This window comes from Prionailurus bengalensis, unplaced genomic scaffold, assembly GCF_016509475.1.
Source record: "Prionailurus bengalensis isolate Pbe53 unplaced genomic scaffold, Fcat_Pben_1.1_paternal_pri Un_scaffold_56, whole genome shotgun sequence".
Taxonomy (NCBI): Eukaryota; Metazoa; Chordata; class Mammalia; order Carnivora; family Felidae; genus Prionailurus; species Prionailurus bengalensis.
The window spans coordinates 103,569-125,632 of record NW_025091158.1 but is presented as its reverse complement, the minus strand read 5'-3'; the positions used below and the strand labels follow the sequence as shown (position 1 = coordinate 125,632).

The 22,064-nt window shown below is 46.7% G+C and overlaps 1 pseudogene; it reads right to left on the bottom strand.

The window, feature by feature from the left end:
• LOC122478373 overlaps positions 1 to 22,064 on the bottom strand; it is a 65,779-nt pseudogene that overhangs the window by 5,795 nt on the left and 37,920 nt on the right.

The following is a 22,064-nucleotide window of genomic DNA, read 5'->3' as shown; positions in this document are numbered from 1 at the left end:
CTGGGTGCACTTCTCCCTTGCTGTATTTGGGAACTGAGATGATCCTGAGAGTTATCCTGGAATTCTGACCCCTGCCTCACCCTGTGGGAGTTTCATGACTCCCCTGCAGTATCCAGAAGGGTTGTGCTCCCCATAACCACATCTGCTCAGTGAGCCGCCTCCTCCATCATGATTCTCCATCCGTGTCCCAGGTTCAGCTATTCCTGTGTTGGGCATGTCACAGTGAAGGACTTGCTCAGCCAGGTTTCCCAGCTCCCAAACTACAGTGGGTTATACAAGTGGACACCACTGTATGCACTTCCCATCGAGGTGGAGCTGGTTTCCCACCCTTTCAAACTGGGGTGGCCTGTGACTTGCTTTGGCAGGTAGAATGTGGCACGAACAACCTTTGAGAGATCCAAGAGGGCTCTCAACTCCTGCTCTCACTCTTGGGAATCCTGCCGCTGGCCCTGCATGTGCCCAAGCACACACTGTGAGAGGAAGCAACACAAGGACAAAGATGAGCCTTCCCAGTGCAGCCACCAGTGCCCCTGTTGGCCACAGATACACGAGCCAACCTCAGGTGAACCTGGGCTGGTGCCCATGGTGCCAACCCGCAGGACTGTAACTGCACAAACAGCATTTACCAAAGCCACTAAGTTTGGGGACTAGCTTATGACATGGAAAAAGCTGTTACACTCCCTTCTAGAAGGTCTGCTCCTTTTCTCCCTGCGTTTCATATTTTTACCCATTATGCAAGACCCTCTCCAGGGACACCTGCGTGGCTCCATGGATTAAGCGTCTGACTTTCGATTTTGAATCATGTACTGATCTCACTGTTTGTGGGATCGAGCCCCATTCTGGGCTCTGCCCTGACAGTATACAGCCTGCTTGGGATTCTCTCTCTTTCCCTCTCTGTCTGTGCCTCCGCCACTCAACCACACGTGCTCTCTCTCCCTACTCTCTCTCTAAAAAAAAAAGACCCTCTCCAGAACTCCTTCCTAACACCTGCCGTGCCTTGTCTCAGTCCTGTTCTCTCATTTTTTTCCTGCCTTCGTAAATACAGTCCTTTAAACCTGCATGTAGTGGTTGTTGTTCCAGCATCCCCTCTCTTACCCACTGTGATCAGGATGTGGGGAAGGGCTCTTGGCTGAAGCTGAGCCAACCAGAGCCCTGTGGGTCCTGCAATCACTGAATGGGCCAGGGATGGACCTGGGACCCAACCAGCATCCTCCCCCACAGCCTTTTCTAACAGTCAGTGGGGACAGGGTGACTTCCCCTCTGGTTCTATGCTATCAGCACAATGCCACATCCTCTTTACCTATGGGCACCCATCCTGCAGCAGCCATGAGAAGCAGCTGCTGATGGTCTCAGGTCCTAGGGAGAACTCCTCTAGTCCATGGACACTCAAAGACAACAACTGTTGACAGGGGTTGAAAGCCTGTCCCCTTGACTCCAGGGGTATACTTAAGAGTTGTCCTTCTTGCTCCAGAGCTCCTATGTGTGGGTCAGGCTAGGGCTGGATGTCACTTGAGATCATGTCCTGTCTCTGTCCTTTCCTGGTTCCTCCCACCTCCCAGGCTTGATCTGAGAGCGCACCCTTAGTGAGCCACATACACCTGAATTCCTGGCTCAGGCTTCACTTCTGTGGACCTACCCTAGCACAGACCCTTTTTGGTTATGTCAGTGTGAGCTGCAGGGTTGTTATTTCTTGCTGAAATAATAAAAATCAGTAAAATGATACAGCTTTGCCTGATGGTTTCCTTGCTCAGATGAACAGTGCCTGACTCCGCCTGGCCCAAGCCTGCCTCCCTGCCCCCAACCCCCTGCAGCCCAAGTCTCCCCAATGAAGACTCTGCAGAAGAACTTACCACCTTCTGTACAATGTGGTTGTGGATTGAGTTCTCTACGAAGAACTGGCCTGCTGCAATGCTGTTCTCGCCTTTGTTGAAGAAGACACAGCTCATCCCCTTCAGAGAATGGATAAGGATGCTGGCTTACAACCTCTCCCAAGGCATCAGCCCCCCCCCACATCCCATCAGCCCCAGGTACCCCCTTCCTATAGGGTAAGGGAGGAATGTGTATATCCTGACCTTTGATGGGATGGTGGGCCAGGCCCAGCCAGCACTGGGCATACCAGCTCCACTCATTACTCATTCACCTCAAGAGGGGAGATGAGTCCCATCCCCTGGGGACACTTGTGTCTGCATTGCAGAGAGTGGAGGACAAGAGGGAGTCAGGGAGTGAGCCTGGAGACACTGTATGAAGGCGTGTTCCCTGGGGTGATACAGGAGGAGTCAGAGCTCACACTCTTGGGGCTGAGCCTGGAGGGTCTGTTAGCTTGGAGCAGGCAGCAGCCCCATGTCTCGGGAGGGACAGGGTGCCAGCTCAGGCCTGAGAGAACTCCTGGCAGGGATCTAGAATAAGTGTCTTCAGAGGGACACTTCTCAAAGGGGCCTGTATTTTTGCCCTGGGGAGCCCTATGTGGTCAGCCAGGGGAGGCGTATGAGCCTGACTGCTCTGTGTCAAGCTTGATTCTCATGGAAGCTAGGATTGCACTGACCAATGACATGACCTGGGTTGCTGGCCCTGCAGCAATGGCCTTAGCACCAGGGCCAAGACCCTTGGGCTGATGAACTGGCCTCCCTCAATTTCCCTATCTGAGGCTGTACTCCCTTTCATGTCCATGCTGGGTGTCACATTGTGCTCCAAGGCACAGTGACGGTTAGATGGAATGGGGCATATTTGGGCACTGGTGGAACATGGCCTTACTGGCTTGCTCCTGAAGGTATGGAGAGGGGGACTGAGGCATAACAATGACAGTGACAATACAAACATAAGAACAACTGACACACAGCACCTGACACATCTTCTAAGCCCTTCGGACTTAATAGCTTGTTGAATCCCTATAACAACCATAGGTGTATTCTCCCCATCATACAGGTGAGAACATGAGGCCCAGAAAGGTTAAGTAACTTGCCTGAGGCTGCCCAGTGAGTCAGTGGTGGAGCTGGACAAACAGACACAGCAAAAAGGAGAGGTTTTCATGCTGATATCAGAACAGATGGGAATATGGCTAACATTTCCTATTCTGTGAAGCTGATCTTGGTAATTCTGACAGTCACAAAACTTCTTGGGAAGTGTTTTTTTTTCTGGAAGACATATGTCATTCTTTGTCCCCTAGGCTCCTTCCTGCCAGTCTAGGCCAAATTTGTGAGTTTGACTGTGGAATCAGAGATGGGCACCCCACGTCCACCTGCAGGTGGTCCTCACTATCTGCACAGCCTTACTGAGGTCACAGTCAGCAAGGATGATGGGGGGTGACTTCCTGCCCAGCTCCAGGGAGACCTTTTTCATGTTACTCAGGGCGCAGCTGAAAGGGACAGAGGTTGGTAGGACTGGGTCCTTGGGAGATGGGGACACAGGAGCTCCAGATGGAGGGGCCAAGGGAAGCTCCAAAGCATGCTGTACTCAAAAAGCAAACAGAGGGCCAGAGGGGGTTTCTCCCCACCCCCATGCTCATCAGCTTTCCCTTCCCTTTCCACACCGCTGCCTTCTTCCTCCTCCACACCCAGGCTCACGCCCATCACAGGGCCTTTGCTTTCAGCCCCTTGGGATCGTTCCTGCTTCACATATCCTTGAAGCTCCTTCTTCACTTCCTTCTGGCCTCTGTTCCAATGTTCTCTTGCTGGGGTGCCTGCCCTGACTGCTCCCTATAAATTGCATGCTCCTGAGCTCCGCGTCTGATGTGTTTTGCTGTGCAGTGTATTTGTGTCTGACCCTGCCCATAAAGCATAAGCCCCACTGGGGTGGACAGGCATTTGTCTGGTCATGCAGCTGTGTTTATCCAATAAATAAACCAAAAACAGGACCTGTTGGGGTGGCTGCAGTGCCACAAGGCCTTTGCCCTCTTGGATTTTTAGTGACGGGTGCAAACAGAGAGAAGTTGTGGGTCCTGTGCATGTTGCATCAGTGGGCACAAAGTGGACTTATTGATAGTGTCCGCAAAGGGACACTCACAGGAGTGGGCCAGTGAAACACAGGCATGGCACGGGGTGGGAGTGGGGAGGGGTTCTCCTTGCTCAGGACTTACCTGGGAAGAAGGCTCCCATCTCAGGAGCCAGCATCAGGGGTCTTGGAAAGTCCCCAGAAGATGGCAGCCCCAGAGCCACAAGACACCCATCCAAGCCCTCCTGCCCTGGAGTCCTCAGAGCTGACATTTACTGAGCCCTCACTCACCGTAGCACATACGTGCTCACATAGAACTATCACCTACACAGCACTGGGAAGACCAGCTAGCTATTGAATAAGGACAAGTAAATCAGCTGCTGTGACTACTTGCAGTAAGCTCTGGCCCCATTCCCTCATCCATCCATCTGCACCCCACCCATCAGTCCTGCACCACCACCAGCCTCCCTTTCTTCAATGCTGAGGTTTGCTCTGTTGCACTCAAAAAGCATCAGAGTAGCTCTGCCTGGCCCCATTCACAGGCTCTGATGTCAGCCTCCACTGACTCTAAAGATACACTCTACCAGCCACACTGGCTGTGGCTCCTGGCCCAGAAAAGATACCATGTAAAGCTGCTGTGATCAGCACAAACATGGTGCCTACTCAAGGAAAGCGCCAGGGCCCAGGATGCATCCTGGCCCCCAGAGGGCCAAGAGGTGAGAACCCCATCTTTCAGGGCATAGAGAGGCCCCCTGGAGAGCAGAGTCAGGGGCTGCAGAAGTGTCTCAGGGAAAAAGAACACTGCTCTGCACTGGGGGCTACAATAAGGTGATGTTCTAACACAAAAGAACCTTTCTCCCTATGGAATTGTCATGTTGTAGCTGGACTGCTCTGGTGTAGAGAAATAGGTCCTAAAGATGCAGTGATGAGAGAATTGGAAAGCAGGGGGCTAAGACTCTCCAGGAGCCCAAGCATCAGTCCCCTGGCTCAAGCCTCCTTTATTTTTGCAAATTATCTGATAACAGCAAGCACATACAACATTGTATTTGGCATCTTGACAGGTCATGCACCTGCAGTGTATTCCATACTGGGTCATGAGTACATCTGGCACCAGACAAAACATTCTTATCCCCAGGCCTGGAGCCTGTATGATGTCCTTCTGGACAGAACGAGCGGTCCCAGCAGCCTTCCATCCTGGGAATGAAACTGATTTCAGTTTCTTGCTGCTCTGTCCCTTTCCTTCAGGACATTCTTACGGTGCCCCCGGCTTCTTGTTCTCCAACACACTGGGAGGTCTCACTCACGAGTCTTACAGCACAGGCAGTGGTGGGTGGTCTCGTGACCTCAGAGAAAGGCGTCACTATGCCCAACAGAAGCTCCAGCTCCTCTCTATTTGTACCTCTCACTCAAGTACACATGCCTGAAACCCATCCCCAGAATTCAGTTTCAGTGTGGTGGTGCTCAGGCACCCAGGGTTCGTCTTGGGACAGGCAGGGGTACAAGGTACCTTGCTGCAGTACAGCCCTGTCTGTAGCCCCAAGCTTGTTGGCTGCACAAACCAGCACCATGGAGCATGAAAACTACTTTCACTCAACTGGTGGAGAAACTGAGGCCTGGAAGGGTCAGAGCTTGGCCCCGGCCATATCATGAATTTGTAACAGAGCCAGAAATAGAACCCCAGCTGATGTGAGGCAAATACCAGGAATAAGAGACGAAATGATGCTCTAGAACAGGGCTGTCCAACAGAATAGAGCAAAAGCCTCAAATACCAGCCACAAATGTAACAGCATTTTTTTCACTACCACTAAAAAAACTAAAGTAACTTCCTTTTAGTTTTAAAAGAAAAACTAAAAAGAAACCAATGAAATTAATTCTAATGTATTTAATTTAGCACAATTCATAAAAATAAATTTAAACCTGTCATCAATATAAAGTTATTAATGAGCTATTTGTGCACTAAGTTTTCAAAATCCAGTGGGCCATTCACACTTGAAGCCCATCTCAATTCAGAGCAGCTCTGTCCCAAGCGGCCATGCATGCTCAAGGCCCCAAATTGCACGGAATCTCCAGCAGCCCCGGGTCTAAGTGCACTCCACAGAGCAGCTGCACCGGCCTCACCAGGGGCTGGTCAGAAACTCAGACACCAGACTCGGGCCTGCCTCAAGCTCACACACAGCATTGTCTACTTCTCCACACTGTGACCAGAGATACCTCCAACCACCTACCTTTTCATGATGTGTTTTCCCACCTCCGTGGAACTTGTGAACCCAATTTTCCACACATCAGGATGGTCTGAGAGTCTCTGGCCAACCAGTGGGCCTGCAGGTTGGAGTGAGTGAAGGAGTCATGGCAGCCAGCAGGTGCTGAGGGCGAGGTACAAGCTCTGCTACCCCTCACATGTGCCTCTTTAGGCCAGGCCTCTGGGCTGTGCACCCCCAGTACTTAGTGCCCTCTGTGCCCAGGGCTTACTTACTCCCTGGTATGGGCAGAATGTGTGCCCTCAAAATTCATTATGCTGAAGTCTTAACCTCTAGAACCTCAGATCTGACTGTGGTTGGAGACAGGGTCTTTAAAGAGGTGAGTATGTTAAAATAAGGTCATCTTCTCCTTTTTTCAACACATACTGTCTCCTCAAATTGACCTCACCCTGGCTCACCTTTTCAAATGCAATTTTTATCTTCTCAATCTGTCTGTGATCTGGATCCATTTATGATTCCTCTGACTGCTCACCACCTCCACTTGGATGCTTTGCAGCCTCTCAAACTCAACATATTTGAAACTGAACTCTTAATCTTTCCCAATACATGTTATTTTTCTGGGTTCTCCATTTCAGTAAACAACCTCTCCTTGCAACCAGTTGTTCAAGCCAGGACCTAGGAGTCATCTTGATACTTCCCTTCCCCACCTTATCAATTACCTAATCCTGGGCTCCTCCACCCAGTTGGCCCTTCCATTTCCATGGCTCCCCTGCCTCTGAGCTTGTAAAACTGCATGTACTAAGGTGAACCTGTGAAGATTCTGGTTCAGTAGGTTTGAATTGGGACACTTTCATCCTCTATAGATAGTTAAGATACTAATTCCATTCCACCATTCTTGTTAAAAAGAAAGTAACTATTTGGGAAAGAAAATATTTGCAAAAGACACATCTGGTAAAGGACTGCTATCCAAAATATACAGAGATCGTGGGGCACATGTGTGGCTCAGTTGGTTGAGTGTCTGACTTTGGCTCAGGTCATGATCTCACGGTTATGAGTTTTGAGCCCCACATCAGGCTTTGTGCTGACAGCTCAGAGCCTGGAGTCTGCTTCAAATTCTCTGTTTCCCTCTCTCTCTGACCCCCCCCCCCCCAAATAAATAAACGTTAAATATATATATACAAAGATCTCAAAAAAGAATCAACACTAAGACAATAAACAACCAAATTAAAAAATTGTACAGGCAGTATCTGTACATATACCTCATCAAGAAGATATACAAATGGCAGATAAGTATATGTAAAGATGCTCAACATATGTCATTAGGGATTGCAAATTAAAACAACAGTGAGACACCACTACACAATTATTTGAATGGCCAAAATCCAATACATTGACAGCACCAAATGCTGGAGAGGATGTGGAGCAAGAGGAACTCTCATTCATTGCTGGTAGGAATGCAAAGTAGGTCAATTGCTCTGGAAGACAGTTTGGTCATTTCTTACAAAAGTAAACGTAACTTTAGCATAAGATCCACCAATCACATTCCTTGGTATTTACCAAATGAGTTGAAGACTTATGTCTACAGAAAACACTACATATAGATGTTTATAGCAGCTTTATTCATAGTTGCCAAAACATGGAAGAAACTGAGATGTCCTTCAGTAGTAGGTGAATAGATAAATAATCTGTGGAACATCCAGACAGTGGAATATTATTCAGCCCTAAAAAGAAATGGGCTATCAAGCCATGAGAAGATGTGGAAGAAACTTAAATGCATATTACTAAGTGAAAGAAGCCAATCTGAAAAGACTATATACTATATGAGTTCAAATATATGATGTTCTAGAAAAGGCAGAGCTATGGAGACAGTAAAAGATTGGGGGTTGCCAGGGGTGGAGGGAGGGAGGCAAAGTAGGTGAAGCACAGGGAAGTCATAGGGCAGTGACACTATTCCATATGATACCACAATGGTGGAAGTATGTCATAACATTAGTCATAGAATGTACAACACCAAGAGTGTATCCTAATGAAAACTATGGGCTTTGGGTGATAATGATGTGTCAGTGTAAGTTTGTCAATTGTAACAAATGTACCACTCTGGTGTGTGATGTCTATAGCGAGGGAGGCTGTAGACACATGAGGATATGAGGTATATGGGAACTGTCTATACTTTTTACTCCATTTTTCTGTAAGCCTTAAACTGCTCTGAAAAATAAAGTGTATATAATAATCATCATCATCACTATTTTAGGCTGTTCAATAAGTATTTACAAGAATGTATCATATATCAGATCACAAAGAAATTCTCCATTTTAGGGGCACCTGGGTGGCTCAGTTGATTAAGCATCTGACTTCAGCCTAGGTCATGATCTCACAACTTGTTGGTTTGAGCCCCACGTTGGGCTCTGTGCTGACAGCTCAGAGATGAGAGTCTGCTTCGGATTCTGTTTCTCTGTCTCTGTCTCTCTCTCTCTGCCCCTCCCCTGCTTAATCTCCGTCTTTCACTCAAAAATAAATAAACATTTTTAAAAAGGACATCAAAAAAAAAGAAATTTTCCGTTTTAAAGATTTTGTTTTTAAGTAATATCTATACCCAATGTGAGGCTTGAACTCACAACCCTGAGATCAAGAGTCACACACTCCACTGACTGAGCTATCCAGGTGCCCCAGAAATTCTCCATTTTAGAAAGCAGAATGTTTATAGGCTTTTATGGGTTGGATTGTGTCTTCCCCCATTCATATGTTGATATCCTCAGAATGTGACTTTATTTGGGAATAGGGCTGTTGCAGATGTAATTAGTTAAAATGACATCATTAGAGTTGGCCTTAACCCAGTAATGGATTTATTAGGTCAATGGTGTCCTTTGACACAATTTGAGAGGTATCTGGGTGGCTCAGTTGGTTGAGCATCTGACTCTTGCTTACCGCTCAGGCCATTATCTCATGGTTTGTGGGTTTGAGCCCCACATTGGGCTCTGCACTGACAGTGTGGAGCCTGCTCGGGATTCTCTCTCTCCCTCTGTCTCTGCCCCTCCCCTTCTGGCCCTCTCTCTCTCTCTCTCTCTCTTATTATTCTTCTCTCCAAACAAATAAATAAACCTTAAAAAAAAGTGGGAGGGGACTTGAATACAGACACACATAGAGACAAAGCACCATGTCAAGATCAAGGCAGAAATCAGTGATGCTTCTAAAGCTAGGAAAAGGCAAGGAAGGATTGTCTCTAGAGCCATTAGAGGGAGCATTGCCTTAATGACACCTTCATCTATGATTTCTAGTCTCCTTGATCAGTATGATTCTGTTGCTTAAGCTATCTAGTTTGTGGTACTTTGTTATGGCAGCACTAGCAAACAAATACCAAGGGGCATATTCTCTGACCATGACATAATAAAACTAGAAACACAGGAACAGAATTTAAGAAGAAAACAATTGGATTTTTTTAAGTCTTACTGGGTCAGCAAAGATATCAAAACTATAATTGTATGTTATTTAAGAATAATACAAATATGAACACAATAAATTCAAAAAGCATGAGGTTGGAGTCACTGCTGAAGACTAGTATGAGGAGCCCTGTTGGCAATTCCCAGGGAAATAACCATAACTGGTGAAAATGATTTATAAAAAAAACAACCATATACAATCTCTGAAAATTTTCATAAACTCCCATTTAAGCAAATGAAGAAACATTTATTCAAGTAAATCTACCAAATCTCAGTAAGAACAATGAGAGTCTATGGTACTTGAGCCATGAACAATTCTCTCCATCCAGGTGGTAGAAACTCCACCCCAGACAGGTGTGGTCAGGAAGGCAGGGTACCTCTCCTCCTGCTCCCAGTCCAGGGATATGACATCTCATCAGGAGGGGCAGGCCATCACCATTTTTCATCTTCTCCAACTCTGTGTTTTAATTTTTTTAAGACATTTTTTAAAATTTAGTTTTGTGAGGCACAGAGAGACAGAGCATGAGCAGGGGAGGGGAAGAGAGATAGTGAGACACAGAACATGAAACAGGCTCCAGGCTCCCAGCTCTGAGCTGTCAGCACAGAGCCTGATGTGGGGCTTGAACCCACAGACCACGAGATCATGACCTGAACGGAAGTTGGATGCTTAACTGACTGAGCCACCCAGGTGCCCCCAACTCCGTGTTTCAGAGGCTAAATTCCTGATGAGTATGGCTTCCACCTAGTCCCCACTCATAAAATGAAGGCTCTAACCCAGGTGTGGCAGGCTGAGACTACTGGGACCTCATCTGCTCAGCCCCAGCTCCCTCATAGGACCCACCACCTGTGCCAGAGGTTCAGAGATTTGGGGCAGGGGAAGAAGATTTCTGTAAGAACAGAGAGCTCCCAAAAGGCACTGACTTTATTTGAAACTGCGTAGTGAAGTTCAATTTTAAGGGCATTCTCAAAAACAACAGAGATCTTGGGGATGAACATTTAAGAGAAGGCTGATAGCTCTATGACAGCATTAAGGTAAACCACAGGTCAGTTAGTTTACCAGAGAGAACCAGGGAAGAGCCCTCTGGGTAGAAACAAACCTCAAAGGCTGACCTCAAAAACTACCCTGGCAAAGGAGTCCAAATTTAATTAGGTCCTATCATAGAGCAATTGATGCCCCAGAGCATTGTTGAAAACAATAGAGCAACCAGATTGCAGTCAGCTGAGCTGAACTGCTGAGTATTACACCAAAAAGGCAAATAGCAACAGAGAGACCAGGAAAACAGAGAGTCATAGAGAGCCCTGCTAAAACTGCTATCATCCCATGCTCAGGGCTATGTCCCTGATGAGTGACATCATTGGGTACACACCACAGGGAAAATAGACTTCACTCAAATAGCCTAGCCAAGTCACTAAAGACATAAACAAGGAAAAAACAAAAATGAACGTTGCAAAGGGAAAAAAGAGGATCAGTACCCAGCACTGGTACAATATATTACCTAAATTGTTCAGCTTTTAACAAAGCTATGATGCATGCAAAGAAATAGGAAAGTATAACCCATCACAGGAAAGAAAAAATAAGCAGACAATATAAGCTGAGTGGGGCCAGATGTCATACTCAACAGACAAAGATGCCAAGCAGCCATTATATATATGTTAAAAGAACTAAAGGAAACCATGCATAAAGACCACACTTGTCTCGTCAAGTAGACAATATCAATAACAAAACTTTTTAAGAACCAGGTAGAAATTCTGGAACTAAAAAGTACAGTAACTGAAATAAAAAAAAATCAGTAGAGTGGCTCAACAGTAGGTTTGAATGGCAGAAGAGTGAACTTTAAGATAGACATTATGCAATCTAAAAACCAGAAAAATTATTTTTTTAATGAAAAGTGCCTCAGAAAGTAGTGGGTTACCATCAAACACACCAATATATGCATAATGAGAGTTCCAGAAAGAGAGGAAAACTGAAAGTAGCAGAGAAAAATGTTAGAATAAATAATGGCTGAAAACATCCCAAATTTGATGAAAAACATTAGTCTAAAAATCCACAAAGCTCAATGAATTTCATGTAAAATAACCATAAGGAGGTCCACTCTCAAACACGTCTTAGTAAAAATGGTGAAAAACAAATACAAAATAAAATTTTGGAAGCAGCAAGAGAAAAATGATTAATCATATATAAAGGAACCCCAATAAGATTAACAGAAACATTTTATTGTTCATCAGAAACAATAGAGGTCAGAAGGTAGTGGGATGATACATTCCAAACATTGAAAGAACAAAACTGTCAAACGAAGAATCTCATATTTAGCAAAGTTATCTTTCAGAAAATAAAAGCAAAACATAAAGGCGTTTCCATATAAACAAAAGCTTAGATAATTTGTTGCTAGCAGACCCACCTTATGAGCAATACTGAGGGAAGTTCTTCAAGCTGAAAGCAAGTGACTCAGACAGTAATCCATCAGAGAGCACCAGGAAAGGTAATTATATAATTATAAAAGACAGCTTAAATGCATATTTTCTTTCTTTTATTAACTGATTTAAAAAGAAAATGTATAAAAACAATGTGTATATAATTGTATTGTTGGATTTACAACATATATAAATGAAATATATTTGACAATAATAGCAGAAAGGAGGTAGGCGGGAGCAAAACTGAAATGGAGTAAAGAAGTGATACCCGAGTAACTCAACAACAGGAACAAATGAAAAGAACCAGAAATGTAAATAAGATTAATACAGCAAGCTATGTAATTATATATTTGCTCCCCTTTCTCTTTAACTTCTCTCATATAAAATTATATATGAGAGAATTAAAATTATAATTCTCTCTATATAAAATTATATAAAGTTATAGCAGTGTACTATTGGGTTTGTAACATATATCAATGTGATGTGTGCACAAAAATATGTGATATAACACCACAGAGGTGATAGAGCTATGGAGGAGTAGTATTTATATATTTCCCTGGAATTAAATTAGCATAAATATGGAGTATTTTCTGATAAATTAAGAAGCGTATGGTAAATTTTAGAGAAACCACTGGTAAAATAACGAAAAATTCTATTTTGAAAAAATCATTAAAATAATTAAAATGTTACACTAGAAAATATTAACTAATGTAAAGAAGGCCATAAAAGAGAAATAGAAACAAAAGACAGGAGACACAGAAAGCAAAAAGTAAAATGGCATACATCAATCCACTATATCAATAATCACCGTACATGTGAATGGATTAAACAATCCAGTCAGAAAGTCAGCGACTGTCATACTGGATCAAAACAAGATCCATATATATGCTGTCCAAGGAGACTTCAGATATAAATACGTTGCAAGTAAAGGGATGAAAAAAATACATCATGCAGACAAAAACCATATGAAAGCTAGAGTAGTTGTGCTAAAACAGATGAAGCAAACTTTAAGGCAAAAACTATTATGGAAGGGGCACCTGGGTGGCTCAGTAGATTGAGCATCTGACTTCAGCTTGGGTCACGATCTCATGGTTGACGAGTTCAAGCCCTGAGTTGGGCTCTGTGGTGACAGCTCAGAGCCTGGAGTCTGTTTAGGATTCTGTGTCTCCTCTCTCTCTGCCCTTCCCCCACACATGCTCTGTCTCTCTCTGTCCCAGAAATAAATAAACATTAAAAAAATTTAAAAAAACTATTATGGAAATAAATAGGGGCATTTATAATAATGAAAATATTAATAAAAAGGTATGAGGTTTCACCAAGGTTTTCTTTAAATGCTTTCCTTTAAATGACAAAAAAATATAAATGAATTAAACTTTCAACTCAAAAGGTTACCAAAAAAGCACACAGGAGAACACAGAAAGAAATAAAAATGACAAAAGCAGAAAAAATAAGAAGGAATAGCAATGGGATGGGTAAGAAATTCGAGAGCTCTTTGTTTTTTTTTTTTTTTTGAGGGGTGTACAGGAACAAACAAGAACTTTTCACAAATTTAGTCAATTTGAAAAGAGAGAGAAAAAGTGAAAAGTATAAGGGGTTATTATAAAAATCAAAGGGAGAATCAAAAAAGGAATTAATTACGAGAAATTATTAATACAACTCTATGCCAATATATATTAAATGTGTGAAAGAAGGGACATTTCCAATAAACCAGACCACTAAACACAGAAGAAATTAAATAAGCAATTCATGTAATACCTCCCTAAATGCTCTAAGCCTAGAATGTTCTACAGATAAAATCTCTTAAATATAATCATTCCCAAGTCATGTAAAGTTATTCCAGTGCATGTATACACACACACACACACACACACACACACACACAAATGGAAAACATTTGGGGAAACATTTGAAAGCTAGAACCCTTTCAGGTCTGGGTCTCTCCCACCATGGAAGAGGGCCATCTCCCCACCAGGCTGGCCACCCCCACTGGATCGCTGGGCCCCCGATCACTCTGCTCCACTAGAGCACATCATGCAGCAAGCCCTGTTCTGACCAAGTGCATCTCTGACTTCCTGGATCCCCGGAGTCTCCAGATACCTCTGTCCATATGCCTTACCAGATCCAGGGAGGATGTTGACCATGCCCTTGGGAATGCCAGCCTTCAAGGCCAGCTCTGCAAACTTCAAGGCTGTGAATGGAGTCACTCAGGGAGGCAGAGAAGAAGACTGGGTCAGGAAGGATTGGGAAGTGGGGCTCTGCCTTCCCCTCCCAGCAGCTGAGGTAGCAAGCAGGGAGAAGCAGTCATGCCAGGAGGACCCTCCAGGGTAAGCCCCATCATAGTGGGTAGTGCCAACCCACCCAGCTTCCCCATAGCTCCAGTGGAAAGCGGTGAGTAAGGCCCACTACCTCCTATATCTTTCAGTGCCTTCTCCTGGCAAGCTCCAGCCTTGTGGCCAGGCCTGGATCCTTCTTGAATTTTCATACATTCTACACTCAGGGAGTGTAGTCCTGGGTGCGCAAAGGGCCCAACAAGCCACCTGTCTTCTCCTCTACAGCCAATAGGCCCCACCTGGAACACACCCAGGCCCACCTGGGCAGGTTTGATCACCTCTGTGTTCCCAGCAGCCATGCAGGCAGCCGTCCTCCAGGAGAGCATTATCAGGGGGTAGTTCCAGGGCATGATGATACCACAGACCCTATCGTACAAAAGAAGTGGGTCTTCATCTCTCCAGTCAGTCTGGGTGCCAGACTGCACCTGCTTCCTCTCTCCCAAGCTTGACACCCATTCCACTCCAGGTGTTGTGATACGGTGCCCAAGGTCCCCCTGAGAGAGCTCACCCTTGCCTTTCCAGTCCTTGATGGAGCAGTATGTCCAGGGTGGTAGTAGTCCCTTTTCCTGGCAGGGCACAATGACAGGGAACATGGTGTCTCATCAGAGTTGTGAGACCTGTCTAAGGACAGTCCAGTAGGGCATGACACCAGGCAGTTTTGGAGTTGACAGCAGGCAGGGCCTGGGAGAAAGCCAGGGATCACCCAGGTGGGCTGAGAGAGTATGGTAGAGGGTTGGGATCAATGGGTGGGCCAGGAGGAAGTTAGCGAGGGTCCTCTTGGGTGTGAGACCAGGGGGCAGTCCCATGGAGAGAAGGAAGCAGTCATCTTGGAGAGGCTTAATAAGGCTTGTCTGCTTTGCCTTAAGAGGTAGTACCCAGTGTCAGTGTGCCCCTTGGTCCCAGAGAAATCCTCTGGCTGAGCAGTGTCTCCATCAAAGGGAAGCCCCCCATGGTCCTGCAGAGCCTAATGATGACACATGTAGTCCCAGCAGGCATGAGGCCCTGCTTTCCCCTGACTCCTGTAAAACACAGGGCACTGTCTTCGTCCATGTCAGACAATTAATGAGCCGGTCCACACAGAGCCGCTCAGACTACCTAACTTGTTTTCTTCATCATATTAATGATCATCATCACCACAGAATGTTTCTCAAAAAGAGGACTTCTTAGCTGAACCTAGGCAGGGGAAAAACATGTGTAAAGGTTGAGGGCAGGACAATCTGGGGGCCAGCACACCATCCTAGGAACAACAGAGTGCACCCAAGGGTTTGGAGAGCCACTCCCCACCCCCATGTACACCCAGAAGACCCAGCAGACCCAGCAGGATGAGAATGCAGAGGGAGCACTATGAATGTTCACAGGAAGTGGGTGAGGTCATCAGGGTTGTGGGGGCTCCAAAGGAGAAAAAACATCAGGAAGTCCCACTGTCATGGCTGAACTGTACTTCTCAAAGTCCACAGTTGAAATCCTAAATCCAGAACATCCTTATTTGGAAATTGAGCCATCCCAGATATAATTAGTTAAGATGAGGTCATACTGCAATGGGGTGGGTGCGTAACCCAATATCACAGATGTCCTTATAAAAACAGAGCCATGTGAAGAGACAGACATGCAGAGGGAAGACACCATGTGAATATGAGGTCAGAGATCGGGGAACACCCAAGATTGCCTGTGAACCACCAGAAGCTGGGGGAGACACCTGGAGCAGATTCTTAGAAGAAACCCACACTCTGACACCTGAATCTGGAACTTCCAGCTCCAGAATGCTGAGGCAACAAATATGTGCTGCTTGAGTCTCTTAGTTTCAGTACTTTGTTGTGGCAGCTCTAGCAGATGCATAAACCCACCCATATAGGGACAACTTCCCCAGTCCCCCAACTACCTGGGATGCTCCACATCAGTGTCCTCAGTCTGATGGGGACAGACTCACTGGGAAGCATCTGGAAGATCTGTGACTTTATAGATTCCTGTGACTGGCAGCCAGGTGAGCCCTGGTCCCCTTGCCCTGCCCATCTCAAGGTCTGCACCTAAAGAAGGGGCTCCAAGCACGCGGGCTATGCAGGGCTCTCACTCTAAACACTGACACCTTGGCAGGGTAGCTCTTTGTTGTGGGGGCCTGTCCTGGGGCACCGCCTCCATATTGTGTCCTCTGAGGGGAAGGTTGGGTGGGAACCCCTGCCCTGGAGTCAGTGCTATGTGCTCCCCCAAGACTCCCCCTCTCTGGGGGCTACAGGACAGGGTTTTCCTGCATCCATAGTCCACTGTCCTGACAGGGGTCACCCTCACCAGAAGGCCTGTCCTTCAGGACCTGGTGTGTTCATCTGTACTCATTTATGTTGATGCAAATGACATCTGAACACATTCTCCTTCTGACACACCCACACATTCCCAAGGAAGCTGAGTGCCCTTGACCACCATCCACAGGGATGTGTTGTCCCTGCTGGGAGATCACGGAAGCCCCACATTGTAAGGGCACAGGGTAGGTGGGAATGCCTGATGGGTGCTGACCACACTGGGGCACTGATGCACTTAAGATGATTTTAGAGGGCATTCCTCAGTGTGCTTCCCTCACACAAGTTTCTCCTGGAGCTGTTCTATGTGGTCCCCATAGCTCTGTCTCATGCCTTTGCACAGCCACACTCCATGCCCTGGTTAGGAGGCTGCAGAACTCAGCATGGGTTGTGCAGGGTTTTGCTGTCAAGGCCCCAGAACAGCTGCTGTGAGTATTCTTGGGCTTGTATCCTTATGCATCTGTGTCAGTGAGCCACCATAGTTGTGCATGTGACGAGGTACATTTGGGGACTGAACAGTCACTGCCATGTTGCCTTTCCCTAAGGTGGACCCTCGCCTCCCTCTGCCACAGGCAGTGTGGGGGGCTTCTCTCTCCCTAGGCTTTTGGACCATCTGATGGTGAGGCAAGACCACTCACTTCTGGGTTTAACATCATTTCCCCAATTCCTAGTCTTTTCTATGTTGATTGGATAGATGTCTGTCTCCTGTTGAGCACTGGTTCCTATCCTTTGTCTATTTCTCTATTATTTTTACCCTGCTCCTTGGTTCTGTGTAGTTCTTAATTTGTATGCATCTTGATTATTATACTCTTTTCAGATAAAATTTTTCAGATGTACCCTCTGTTTACCACTATGACCCTGACTGATACAGGGCAATTGTGGCAATTAAGTAAAATTGTACTTATAAGGTCACTGAAACAGTCTTTTGCCCAGAACAGTTACTTTAGACATGAAAGCTGTTTTAGTTGCTAGAATGTAAGTCCCCCAAGGACAGGCATTGCCATCAGTTTTTGATCATTGTTTTATATATAGTAACTGAAATGTATGGCATGTAATAATTGATGAATAAATAGAGTTCAATAGATACGTAAAAAGGGGATAAGCGCTCACACTACGTATTGCACGAAAAGTGCCCAGTGTGTGGTGAGTCTTTGCCTGGAGCTGTGACTCACCCAATAGGCTCCTTCCTGGTCAGGGTTAGGTTGTAGTTTGGCCTGGCCTGGTGGAGCCCTGGAAGAAGCAAGGGGAGTCACTGGTAGGGGGCTCCATTGTTTCCTTCCCCCTTCCCCCTGGGCAGCCAGATTATGCTTGGGGCTCAAAAATGAACAGGGTCTTTTCTGCATCCTGCAACCCCTATGACCGACACAGGTAGGAGACCCAAATCAACCAGATAATGTATTACAGGGGCATCTGAGGACTTCAGATACAGGCAGTGCAGGCAGCCATCAGGGACAAGGTGTGCCTCCTGCACTGAGTCTGGCGGATTCCTCAGACAAGAAACTGGTCCTGGTACATGTAAGACCTCTGGCTTTGACACTGGGGCAGAGAAGAGAGGAGGTGGGGGGCCAAGTTGTCTCTGGAGGCTGTGCTAGCCCAGGAGGCCCCAGTGGGGGCCAGCTTCAGCCAACAGTGATGCAACAACAGGAGGAGGAGCAGAAGGTAGGCCTGCCATCACACCTGCACCTCTCAGCCCCTTGGAGAAGATAGGAGGTATGGAGCCCGTTTCTGGCAGAGACCTCAATGAACCTGTTGGTGATGAGTATCTCTGTGGAAGGGTTGATCCATCCCTGTCTCTGGTGGGCAAACCTCTGAAAATGGCTCCCAAGGTCACATCCTGATCCCCAGGATCCAGGAGGTGGTGAACTACCCCTTCTGCAAAGATGCAGAATGGCACAGTTGACTGTAGGATAGGGAGAGGATGCAGATGGACCCAGCATGACTTCAGGAGTCCCCATAAAGGCAGAGTTTTCTCCAGTTTAAGAGAATCAGATGGAAGAGGGACGCCAAGCCTGAGAAAGGCAACGGGATGGGAGAGTGGTAAGGGTCAGAGTGAGGCCTGCAGTAGCCTCAGTCAGCAGCCAGCAAGGACCTGGACCTTCAATTCTGCAATAATAGGAGCTGAGTTCTGCCAACACCTGAATAGGCCTGCAGGCAAGGTCTCCCCAGGGCTCCAGATAAAGCCCAGTATGGCTACATCTTGACACTGACCTTGTGAAATCCTGGTGTGGAACCCAGTCAAGGCTGCCTGAACTTCCCATATGCAGAAATGTGAGCTGATTGGTTGTTTTAAACCAATAAACTGGGGTCATTTGTTATGCAGTGTGTAGGCTAACACACTGTCCTAGAGTTTCCTGCTGAGTCCAGCCGGCCTATATGAGCTTTCACTTGGTGGGCAAGAGCCTCAGCCCCACTTGAATTTTGTCACACCGGCCAGCAAAGTAGAGGAAGGTCTGGATGGACATGCCCATGTGGGTCTTCAGGGCCAGTGTGTAGATAGCACCTGCATCTAGAGCCTCGATGGTAGCCAGCTCTTCCTGGTGCTGTTCCATGAGGTCTGCCAACCTGGCCAAGGGGTGGGGGAGGGGAGGGAGATGGGCTCAGGTCGGGACCAGCCTTGCCTATTCTTTCAGGGCCCTTTTTCAATGAACAAGGGGCTCTTCCCTGCACAGCCAGCTCTGTCACACTCAGATGTACTGACCTCAGTTTCCTGATCTGTGAGATGGGACAGTAAAGTTTACTTTGCTGGATGGGTATGAGGATGATGCCCTTCTGTTCCTCTCCCCTCTCCTCTCTTTTCCTTTCTTCCTTCCTAAAATATGGATAGGTTAACAACTTTATAATAACACACATGATTCTGCAAAGCAGTCCCTCTGCCTCTGTAATAAGGAGGTTGCCATCCAATAAGGCCACCCTCTCTGTCTCTGGACAGCTTTGACCAGGGGAAAACATGTTAGCTTCAAGCACCAGATGTTCTAGTGGAGTGTGCCCCCAAAGATGGCATCTGTGGGGAGGGAGAGGGGGGATGATGGGATAAATTCAAAGTAAGGTTTGTCTACACAGCCCTCCTTAAGTGTGAGCTCTCTGACATCCAATTGCCCTCCTGTGATTCTGGCGGGTGTGTTTCTGTGGGCAGCCTGGGAATTAGGACTGTTCCCCCTTCTCTGATATAAAGAAGCCCAAAGAGCAGGCTGATCAGGGGATCAGGTGCCCAGAGGAAGGTGGAGGCCACAGATCCAGAGCGGCTTTCAAACCTGTACATGGGGGAGCTCTGGCCCAGAGAGAAGTCTGGGATGAAAGACTGCTGACCAGCTCCTCTCTGCATTCAGCTATGGCCTGGCCTAAACACCCCAGGTACACACTCACACTCTCTGAGAAGCCAACCCTAATTTCTGTCTACTCTACACTAATAACATATCCCTCCAGTGTCCTGATAGCATCCTCTACCTTTCTTCAAACCTTGCATGACTGTTACAGATATTCACTTCGTTGAGTATTCCAGTACTATTTGCCTCTCCCTGAGGCCTGGGACAGGATTTGGTCTCCTGCTCCCTACTGGACCTCCTGCACCCACTGGGAACACAGTCAGCATGTAGCGTAAGGCTTGTGAGTGAAACTGTGGGCCTAACAGACACAAGCAATCTAGTGGCATAGCCACATGGTTACTTCAGACAGTGACACATCCAGGTAATTTTCTAGTTAAGAACAGCAAAGGTGTAAATCAGTTTTTGAGAAGCATTATAGACCAAATAATGAAACACCATGTTGTGGCATTTCAAAGACTAGGGTTCTATCAACTAGAAAAAGAGATGTGTCACAGGTATAAATCTATATTATAAGTAATCCAAAGATGGTCTCTGTGTATTGGCCCCTAGGTTGTTCATGTCTTCACTGCAGGGTGAGACCTGTCAGCTTAAAAGCTTGCTGGATACACATTTATGTATCCAATTATTAAAGAAAAAAAATTTTTACGTTTATTTATTTCTGAGAGACAGAGAGAGACAGCATGAGCAGGGGAGGAGCAGAGAGAGAGGGAGACACAGAATCAGAAACAGGCTCCAGGCTCCGAGCTGTCAGCACAGAGCCTGATGTGGGGCTTGAACCCATGAACCATGAGATCATGACGTGAGGTGAAGTCGGACGCTTTAACCAACTGAACCACCCAGGCACCCCATATGTATCCAATTATTTTAAACATAGCCCAAACAAGCAGACTTTTAGCTATTTAGAGTCTTCTTGCTTTGCATCCCCTGGGAACCCCACTTGACAGCTATTATCATTGGAGACATGGACTATGCAGTTATAGCTGCTGCCTTCCCAGCCCTCTGACCCAAAGATCCCTGCTCTGCTGCTGAGCAACATTGTCAGGACACAGGACCCCCAACTCTGACCCCCCAACCTCCAAGAGTTCCTTTGAACCCCTCCCATTCTGAGTAGGGACCCTCACTAGAGTCTCTGGAGGGTCTCCCACTAAGAGGGTGTCACCCCCTGAAGGCTGTTGTGTTTCTACTCCTCATAGTCCTATCTTTTCCCTCTATCAGCCCCAAGTCCTTCCAATTCTGCCAGACAATGTCACCTGCATGTGATGTGGCCATGTCATAAAACTCTATCACCTGAGCACACCATTTGTGAGGCTCAGGGAGGAGAACTGAGTGGGATTGTTCATTGTCAACTTTGTTGAGGTGTACCTCTGCCTCCAGCATTCTGTCCCCAGAAAGCACCAGTGGGGAAGGCAGTGAAGCAACCACCATCATCCCAGAGGTCCTCAGACAGCCATGAGGAAGGGCAAGTGTGGGGTGCCACACAGGCTCAGCCTCAAGCCCAGCAGCCTGAGCCACCACCAGATTCTTGTCTTGTTTGTCTGAACAAAACGTGACAGCTTCCTACAGACTCTGCCACCAGCTCTTGTTGGTCCCACTCCGGCAGCTCAGGACACTGGCTCTCTAGGTTCCTTAGAGGCTCTATCTTGTCCCTCAGTCGTTCTTGGGTACTGTCTAGTGACTTTCTGTAACACTCTTTTCTAGATCTTTCTTCCCAGCTTCTCCCACAATTACATAATGTCTTAACCCTATAATGTATTCTGTATTCCATAATATGTATCCATGGTGGTCCTATTTTCCTCATTGAACCAGGGGCTGCTCCCTCCCGAGACAGCAATGGGCAAACCTCCACCATGGGGACTGGGAGGTTGCCAGAGGCAGGATAGGGTTGCTAGAAGCTCTTAGACCTGGCCTTGCGATATCTGTCCAAGCATTCTGGGTGTCTGCTTAGAGCTGTTCAGGCACCCAACCATTCACTATCAAGTTGCTAGTGGTGTTATTATGACACATACCTCTAGATGGCGGCAGAGCACCTCAAGGGAAACTCTTGAGTCAGCAAACATCTACCTCTGGAGTCCCTGCTTCAGGGCCAGAAGGCTCCTTTCAGCATCACCAGCCTGGGCTTGCATGTTTCAGTTTTGCCTAATCTGGGGTC